The sequence below is a fragment of the Oncorhynchus gorbuscha genome, unplaced genomic scaffold (assembly GCF_021184085.1).
Source record: "Oncorhynchus gorbuscha isolate QuinsamMale2020 ecotype Even-year unplaced genomic scaffold, OgorEven_v1.0 Un_scaffold_7504, whole genome shotgun sequence".
Lineage (NCBI taxonomy): Eukaryota > Metazoa > Chordata > Actinopteri > Salmoniformes > Salmonidae > Oncorhynchus > Oncorhynchus gorbuscha.
Window position 1 is genome coordinate 1 of NW_025750879.1, and position 9,665 is coordinate 9,665.

The 9,665-nt window shown below is 41.4% G+C and overlaps 1 long non-coding RNA gene across 1 annotated transcript; it reads right to left on the reverse strand.

Moving 5' to 3' along the window:
* Nucleotides 1-4,305: 4,305 nt before the first annotated feature.
* Nucleotides 4,306-8,434, reverse strand: LOC124029750. Its single transcript, XR_006837837.1, has 3 exons — nucleotides 8,386-8,434; nucleotides 5,181-5,246; nucleotides 4,306-5,021 (listed from the first exon to the last, which is right to left on the reverse strand). It is a non-coding gene; the product is annotated as an uncharacterized LOC124029750 (long non-coding RNA).
* Nucleotides 8,435-9,665: the final 1,231 nt, after the last annotated feature.

The window sequence follows — 9,665 nt, forward strand, 5'->3', positions numbered from 1 at the left end:
ACCCTGCCGCCCCAACGTCCCACTAGGCTACCCTGCCGCCCCAACGTCCCACAAAACATGCACTCTGAAAATGTGTTCAAGTCTCTGTCCAAACAATGTCTTGACTTGTGGAGGAATGGGGGCATCGAATGAATGCAATATGACAATTCAAATGTCTAAACACTTCAACTTGGGATGGACCAATCCATACAATAGAATAGAGGAGACTAAAATAGAAGACTATAATAGAGTAGAATAGACAAGAATAGACTAGAACATAATAGGCTAAAATATAATAGACTAGAATATAATAGACTAGAACATAATAGACTAAAATATAATATAAGACTAGAATATAATAGAGTAGAGTCTACTAAAATATAATAGAGTAGAATAGACAAGAATAGAGTAGACTAGAAACATAATAGAATAAAATAGAATAGACTAAAATATCATAGAGTAGAATAGACTAAAATATAATAGAGTAGAATAGACTAAAATAGAATAGACTAGAATATAATAAAGTAGAATAGACAAATAGAATATACGAAAATAAAATAGACTATAATATAATAGAGTAGAATACTAAAATATAATAGAGTAGAATAGGACTATAATAGAATATACTAAAATATAATAGAGTAGAATAGAAGACTATATTATAATGACTATAATATAATAGACTAGAAGACTATAATATAATATGACTATAATAGAGTAGAATAGACTAGAAGACTATAATATAATAGAGTAGAATAGACTAGAAAACTATAATATGACTATAATAGACTAGAATAGACTAGATGACTATATTATAATATGACTATAATATAATAGACTAGAAGCCCTAATATAATATGACTATAATATGATAGAGTAGAATAGACTAGAAGACTATATTATAATATTACTTTAATATAATAGAGTAGAATAAGACTATAATATAATATGACTATAATATAATAGAGTATAATAGAATAGACTAGAATAGAAGACTATAATATAAGAATAGAATAGCTCAGCAGAGAATTCACCAAAGAAGCACAACACACCTCCTGATTGGGGTTTACATGCCACTGAGTAAGGCAGGCAGGCATCCAAGCCACTCACACACAACCTGTTGTTCAGCGTCAGAGCTGTTCAGAGCCACTGTCCACAGCTTGAGGCCATCATTCAGCCCATCAATCACACAAAGGGCATTGATAGAACTTTCTGAATGTCAATTTATACAAATCAGAGAACCGCTGAGACGTCCCAAATCAAATCAGCAATTAGTGTGGCGTTTGTCGTGTCCTGAGGTCTCCGTGTCCTAGCAGCCTGCCCATTTCTAGGAGTACGGTGAGTGTGTGTGTAAGCAAGTGTGTGTGTGTGTGTGGGGGATGATTCTTCAGGGCACGTTTGGGGATTTTAGGTCCCCACAAGGATAGTAAAACATGGAAAATTGTCCCCCATGAGGACATTTCCCACATCCGCATGAGGACAAAGGCTATTCTAAATTTAGGGGTAGGTTTAGAATTAGGGTTAGGTTTATAATTAGTCTTAGGTTTTAGAATTAGGGTTAGGTTTAGAATGAGGCTTAGAATTAGGCTTTGGTTTAGAATTAGGCTTAGGTTTAGAATTAGATTTAGAATTAGGCTTAGAATTATGGTTAGGTTTAGAATTAGGCTTAGGTTTAGAATTATGGTTAGGTTTAGAATTAAGGGTTAGATTTAGAATTAGGGAAGTAGGATTTTGAATGGAAATCAATTGCCAGGTCCCCACGAGGATAGAAGAACAAAATGGTGTGTACATTTTTTCTACCTTATCAGGACCACACTGTCCTGACAAGTCACCACAATGTCCTGATAAGATAGGAAAACAAAGACAATTTAGAAAAGTCAGGACTTGTTTTATGTCCTGAATTTGTTAAAATGCTGTTAAGTTTAAGGGTTAAGGTTAGGACAAGCTCACTTCCTTGCTTGTTTTATTATGAGTCCAAATCACTGATCTGATTTCACCTCCACTAATTAATGTAATAACTCCAACTCTCCTCTATCATGACTGAGGGTGGTTGGTCCTGATTCTGTTAAGTGTGATTTAACAGAAGGAGCAGATTTTGAATATCACTAATGAGGACAGACCTCGACCTAACTCAGTAATTCTGTACTAATATTTACTTATATAGTTTTTGCCTTAAGTCATTGAGAACGGGTTCTCTTTACAATAAGGACCTAACCAAGCTAAATATTGAAGATGCTATATTTATAACATTAAAAATAGAATGCTTGGTAGTTATCCCAAAATAGTTGTTTAAGTCCAACCCTTACCATAGTCTAATTGGGTGGCCTGTGGTGGGATGAATCATGAGACCAAACACAGTGGGGTGTGTGGAGCACCTATAGGGGGAGCATTGTTAGCCTGGATGCCTGTCTGTTGTTTGGCAGTAGAGCAGGAACAGACTGGCACCCAGGCCAGAGGAGAAAACAAAGCCCCCTCAGAATGTATCAGGTCCCAAGGTTGCTAACCAGAGAGGCTCGACCCCAGATCATTCCCATCATCCCTTTCATGCTCTTGGCCAGGGGGGAGAGAGGAGCGTCTCGACCCCCAGTTCATTCCCATCACCCCTTTCATGCTCTTGGCCAGGGAGAGAGGGCGTCTCGACCCCAGTTCATTCCCATCACCCCTTTCATGCTCTTGGCCAGGGAGAGGACTTAGGGGTATAGAGTACTGAGGATGGTATATAGTAGAGAGGACTAAGGGTGGGTGTTATAGAGTAGTGAGGATTAAGGGTGGTATAGAGTAGTGAGGACTATAAGGGGTATAGGGTAGTGAGGACTATAAGGGGTATAGAGTAGTGAGGACTAAGGGGGTATAGAGTAGTGAGGACTGAGGGGGGTATAGAGTAGTGAGGACTGAGGGGGTATAGAGTAGTGATGACTATAAGGGGTATAGGGCAGTGAGGACTATAAGGGGTATAGAGTAGTGAGGACTAAGGGGGTATAGAATAGTGAGGACTGAGGGGGTATAGAATAGTGAGGACTGAGGGGGTGGTATAGAGTAGTGAGGACTAAGTGGGGTGGTATAGAGTAGTGAGGACTGGGGGTATAGAGTAGTGAGGACTGAGGGAGGGTATAGAGTAGTGAGGACTGAGGGGTATGAGTAGTGAGGACTGAGGGGTATAGAGTAGTGAGGACTGAGGGGGTATAGAGTAGTGAGGACTGAGGGGGGTATAGAGTAGTGAGGACTGAGGGGGTATAGAGTAGTGAGGACTGAGGGGTATAGAGTAGTGAGGACTGAGGGGGTATAGAGTAGTGAGGACTGAGGGGGTATAGAGTAGTGAGGACTGAGGGGGTATAGAATAGTGAGGACTGAGGGGGTATAGAGTAGTGAGGACTGAGGGGTATAGAGTAGTGAGGACTGAGGGGGTATAGAGTAGTGAGGACTGAGGGGTATAGAGTAGTGAGGACTGAGGGGGTATAGAATAGTGAGGACTGAGGGGTAAAGAGTAGTGAGGACTGAGGGGGTGTAGAGTAGTGAGGACTGAGGGGTATAGAATAGTGAGGACTGAGGGGGTATAGAGTAGTGAGGACTGAGGGGGTATAGAATAGTGAGGACTGAGGGTGGTATAGAGTAGTGAGGACTGAGGGGGTATAGAGTAGTGAGGACTGACTGGGGGTATAGAATAGTGAGGACTGAGGGGGTATAGAGTAGTGAGGACTGAGGGGGTATAGAATAGTGAGGACTGAGGGGGTAAAGAGTAGTGAAGACTGAGGGGGTATAGAGTAGTGAGGACTGAGGGGGTATAGAATAGTGAGGACTGAGGGGGGTATAGAGTAGTGAGGACTGAGGGGGTATAGAATAGTGAGGACTGAGGGGGTATAGAGTAGTGAGGACTGAGGGGTATAGAGTAGTGAGGACTGAGGGGGTAAGAGTAGTGAGGACTGAGGGGGGTATAGAGTAGTGAGGACTGAGGGGGGTATAGAGTAGTGAGGACTGACGGGGGTATAGAGAAAGCATTGTTTTGTTCATATGTGTGAGAGAAAGTGACATTGTCTGTTGGCTTTGCATTTGTTCCTACTGTGAACCGAGATAAACTAATGTTCGTCACTAGAAACTGACAGTGTTGTACTGCACAGAACAGTCGTAGTAGTACACACAAAGATCACAAAACACATTTTATTATATTTCATCAAATTGATGGCTCAACTAAAAGAAATAGTGATATCTACAATTCTACCAATTTACAACAAACAGAGACATACACACATGTTAAATAAACCATGTAAACACATCTAAAAGACAAACCTCCCAGTTTGTGGAATTTCCTATTAAAACAACATAAGAGAACTCATTAAAACAAACAATGGAATTACAATGAATGGCTGCCTGGCAACTGACAGTCACTGAGGTTCTTAAGACACAAACAAACAATGTAATTACAATGAATGGTTGCCTGGCAACTGATAGTCACTGAGGTTCTTAAGACACAAACAAACAATGTAATTACAATGAATGGTTGCCTGGCAACTGACAGTCACTGAGGTTCTTAAGACACAAACAAACAATGTAATTACAATGAATGGTTGCCTGGCAACTGACAGTCACTGAGGTTCTTAAGACACAAACAAACAATGTAATTACAATGAATGGTTGCCTGGCAACTGACAGTCACTGAGGTTCTTAAGACACAAACAAACAATGTAATTACAATGAATGGTTGCCTGGCAACTGATAGTCACTGAGGTTCTTAAAACACAAACAAACAATGGAATTACAATGAATGGTTGCCTGGCAACTGATAGTCACCGAGGTTCTTAAGACACAAACAAACAATGGAATTACAATGAATGGTTGCCTGGCAACTGACAGTCACTGAGGTTCTTAAGACACAAACAAACCTGCTAATCACACGTTCACACCCTGACAGACTGTACTGATGTCTCCTGTGGTGAAACTACATTCCACTGATGTTTGCGGTTTGCCGTGACTATAAAACCAGTCTAAAACCACTAGTGATCGTTCCCTCGTCACTTAGAGGCCCGCTCCGTAACCCAGTCGATGACCTGCAATACAACCAATAAAAACACATGGGTCTGTTTACAATTTACAAACTCTTCATGAACAATTTCTACCTGAACACCCCTCGACTTCTGAAGAACATGGTTCAAAGTTCACCGTCGTAAGGGGAAGGTCAAATATGTAATAAATGGTTGACAGGTTACCTGCTTGGCATTGCTGCTGGCTGCTTTCATCATTTCCTCATGAAGGCCCCTGGACGTCTTCAGATCCTTTTGGAGAAAAGGAATAGATTGTGATGCCAGCTTATAGTCTCTGGGGTGATGATATAACAGTCATCTTATCTCTCTATAGTCCCTGGGGTGATGATGTAACAGTCAGATTATCTCTATAGTCTCTGGGGTGATGATATAACAGTCATCTTATCTCTCTATAGTCTCTGGGGTGATGATGTAACAGTCAGCTTATCTCTCTACAGTCTCTGGGGTGATGATGTAACAGTCAGCTTATCTCTCTATAGTCTCTGGGGTGATGATGTTACAGTCAGCTGCTATAGTCAGGTCAGACAGTCAGCTTATCTCTCTATAGTCTCTGGGGTGATGATGTAACAGTCATCTTATCTCTCTATAGTCTCTGGGGGATGATGATGTAAGTCAGTCAGTCTTATCTCTCTATAGTCTCTGGGGTGATGATGTAACAGTCAGCTTATCTCTATAGTCTCTGGGGTGATGATGTAACAGTCAGCTTATCTCTCTATAGTCTCTGGGTGATGATGTAACAGTCATCTTATCTCTCTATAGTCTCTGGGGTGATGATGTAACAGTCTTATCTCTCTATAGTCTCTGGGGTGATGATAGTCTCTGGGGTGATGATGTAACAGTCAGCTGCTATAGTCAGGTCAGACAGTCAGCTTATCTCTCTATAGTCTCTGGGGTGATGATGTAACAGTCAGCTGCTATAGTCAGGTCAGACAGTCAGCTTATCTCTCTATAGTCTCTGGGGTGATGATGTAACAGTCATCTTATCTCTCTATAGTCTCTGGGGTGATGATGTAACAGTCAGCTTATCTCTCTATAGTCTCTGGGGTGATGATGTAACAGTCAGCTTATCTCTCTATAGTCTCTGGGGTGATGATGTAACAATCAGCTTATCTCTCTATAGTCTCTGGGGAGATGATGTAACAGTCATCTTATCTCTCTATAGTCTCTGGGGTGATGATGTAACAGTCAGCTTATCTCTCTATAGTCTCTGGGGTGATGATGTAACAGTCATCTTATCTTTCTATAGTCTCTGGGGTGATGATGTAACAGTCAGCTTATCTCTCTATAGTCTCTGGGGTGATGATGTAACAGTCAGCTTATCTCTCTATAGTCTCTGGGGTGATGATGTAACAGTCAGCTGCTATAATCAGGTCAGACAGTCATCTTATCTCTCTATAGTCTCTGGGGTGATGATGTAACAGTCAGCTTATCTCTCTATAGTCTCTGGGGTGATGATGTAACAGTCAGATTATCTCTCTATAGTCTCTGGGGTGGTGATGTAACAGTCATCTTATCTCTCTATAGTCTCTGGGGTGATGATGTAACAGTCAGCTTATCTCTCTATAGTCTCTGGGGTGATGATGTAACAGTCAGCTTATCTCTCTATAGTCTCTGGGGTGATGATGTAACAGTCAGCTTATCTCTCTATAGTCTCTGGGTGATGATGTAACAGTCAGCTTATCTCTCTATAGTCTCTGGGGTGATGATGTAACAGTCAGCTTATCTCTCTATAGTCTCTGGGGTGATGATGTAACAGTCATCTTATCTCTCTATAGTCTCTGGGGTGATGATGTAACAGTCATCTTATCTCTCTATAGTCTCTGGGGTGATGATGTAACAGTCAGCTTATCTCTCTATAGTCTCTGGGGTGGATGATGTAACAGTCATCTTATCTCTCTATAGTCTCTGGGGTGATGATGTAACAGTCAGCTGTCAGGTCAGACAGTCATCTTATCTCTCTATAGTCTCTGGGGTGATGATGTAACAGTCAGCTTATCTCTCTATAGTCTCTGGGGTGATGATGTAACAGTCAGCTTATCTCTCTATAGTCTCTGGGGTGATGATGTAACAGTCATCTTATCTCTCTATAGTCTCTGGGGTGATGATGTAACAGTCATCTTATCTCTCTATAGTCTCTGGGGTGATGATGTAACAGTCATCTTATCTCTCTATAGTCTCTGGGGTGATGATGTAACAGTCATCTTATCTCTATAGTCTCTGGGGTGATGATGTAACAGTCAGCTTATCTCTCTATAGTCTCTGGGGTGATGATGTAACAGTCAGCTTATCTCTCTATAGTCTCTGGGGTGATGATGTAACAGTCTTAGCTGCTATAATCAGGTCAGACAGTCATCTTATCTCTATAGTCTCTGGGGTGATGATGTAACAGTCAGCTTATCTCTCTATAGTCTCTGGGGTGATGATGTAACAGTCATCTTATCTCTCTATAGTCTCTGGGGTGATGATGTAACAGTCATCTTATCTCTCTATAGTCTCTGGGGTGATGATGTAACAGTCAGCTTATCTCTATAGTCTCTGGGGTGATGATGTAACAGTCAGCTTATCTCTATAGTCTCTGGGGTGATGATAACAGTCAGCTTATCTCTATAGTCTCTGCGGTGATGATGTAACAGTCATCTTATCTCTCTATAGTCTCTGGGTGATGATGATGTAATCAGTCAGTCATCTTATCTCTCTATAGTCTCTGGGGTGATGATGTAACAGTCAGCTTATCTCTCTATAGTCTCTGGGGTGATGATGTAACAGTCAGATTATCTCTCTATAGTCTCTGGGGTGATGATGTAACAGTCAGCTGCTATAATCAGGTCAGACAGTCATCTTATCTCTCTATAGTCTCTGGGGTGATGATGTAACAGTCAGCTTATCTCTCTATAGTCTCTGGGGTGATGATCTAACAGTCAGCTTATCTCTCTATAGTCTCTGGGGTGATGATGTAACAGTCATCTTATCTGCTATAGTCTCTGGGGTGATGATCTAACAGTCATCTTATCTCTCTATAGTCTCTGGGGTGATGAGTATCTCTCTACATCAGCTTATCAGTCATTATCTCTATAGTCTCTGGGGTGATGATGTAACAGTCAGCTTATCTCTATAGTCAGTCAGTCAGCTTATCTCTATAGTCTCTGTTATTAAGTCATAGTTAAACAGTTGAACAGGGCAAATGAAAAGCTCAGGACAAGGCAATACAAGACAATCCGTCTAACAATCTGTCTTACAGTCTTAGTTGTCATTCTGTCATGGTGAAAACTTTTCCAAAGAGGCCAAGGGACTTCTAGTTGAAGTTTTCACGTTAACTCACGGTTGTTGCTAAATGTCAAATGCAAAGAATGGGAGGAAAAAGGAGAAGAACCTTCAGATAGAATTTGGAGATTTCAAACAGTCTTTGACTGCAGGCGGCAAAGATTCTCGTGTTCTCCGGTGATCCCATGATGCTTCAGCGTCTTCGCCACAACCTCTTCTAGCATCTGGAACAGAAACACCAGACACCACTCTGCATGCTGTTCTGACTTGCCCAGTTTAATAAAGGTTCAATAAATAAAACGTGTGTGTCAATGGGAGTCACTGACGTTTCTCTACTTCAGGGATGGGCAACTCTGACGGGGGTGAGGGCTTCCAAAATATGAATTTATCATGGGGGCTCGCGGGTCTGTGTACCCACATCCATACCCCCACCTTGAAGCAAAACGGGGGGGGGGGGGCGCCATTTGCTCATTCCTGCTCGAAATAAACATGTATTTCTCTAAATAAACCTGTATTTCTCTAAATAAACCTGTATTTCTCTAAATAAACATGTATTTCTCTAAATAAACCTGTATTTCTCTAAATAAACATGTATTTCTCCAAATAAACATGTATTTCTCCAAATAAACATGTATTTCTCTAAATAAACCTGTATTTCTCTAAATAAACCTGTATTTCTCTAAATAAACCTGTATTTCTCTAAATAAACCTGTATTTCTCTAAATAAACCTGTATTTCTCTAAATAAACCTGTATTTCTCTAAATAAACCTGTATTTCTCTACATAAACCTGTATTTCTCTAAATAAACATGTATTTCTCTACATAAACCTGTATATTTCTCCACAGGGCCACGTTGTTCTTGTTGTGGTTGATAAGCTTGGGTTTGCATAGTAATCAGAACAGCTCAACGTCTTGTTCCTTGAAACTGAAACTTATCTCAAGGATATTTTGAAAATGTATTTATTTTTTGTACTTTTCCCCATTTTCTCTCCAATTGGTAGTTACAGTGTTGTCTCGTCGCTGCAACTCTCCTACGGACTCAGGAAGAGACGAAGGCCGAGAGCCGTGCGTCCTCCGAAACACGACCCAACCAAGCCACACTGCTTCTTGACTCAATGCCCACTTAACCCGGAAGCCAGACGCACCAATGTGTCGGAGGAAACACCGTACAACTGGCGACCGGATGCCAGCAGCTGCAGGCGCCCGGCCCGCCACAAGGAGTCGCTAGAGCGAGATGGGACAAGGATATCGCGGTCGGCCAAAACCTCCCCTAACCCGGACGACGCTGGGCCAAGTGTGCAATGCAGTGCCTTAGACCGCTGCGCCACACAGGAGGCCCCTCACAGATCTTAAAAATGTGGATAATGGTAGGACAGAAAGGAATGGTA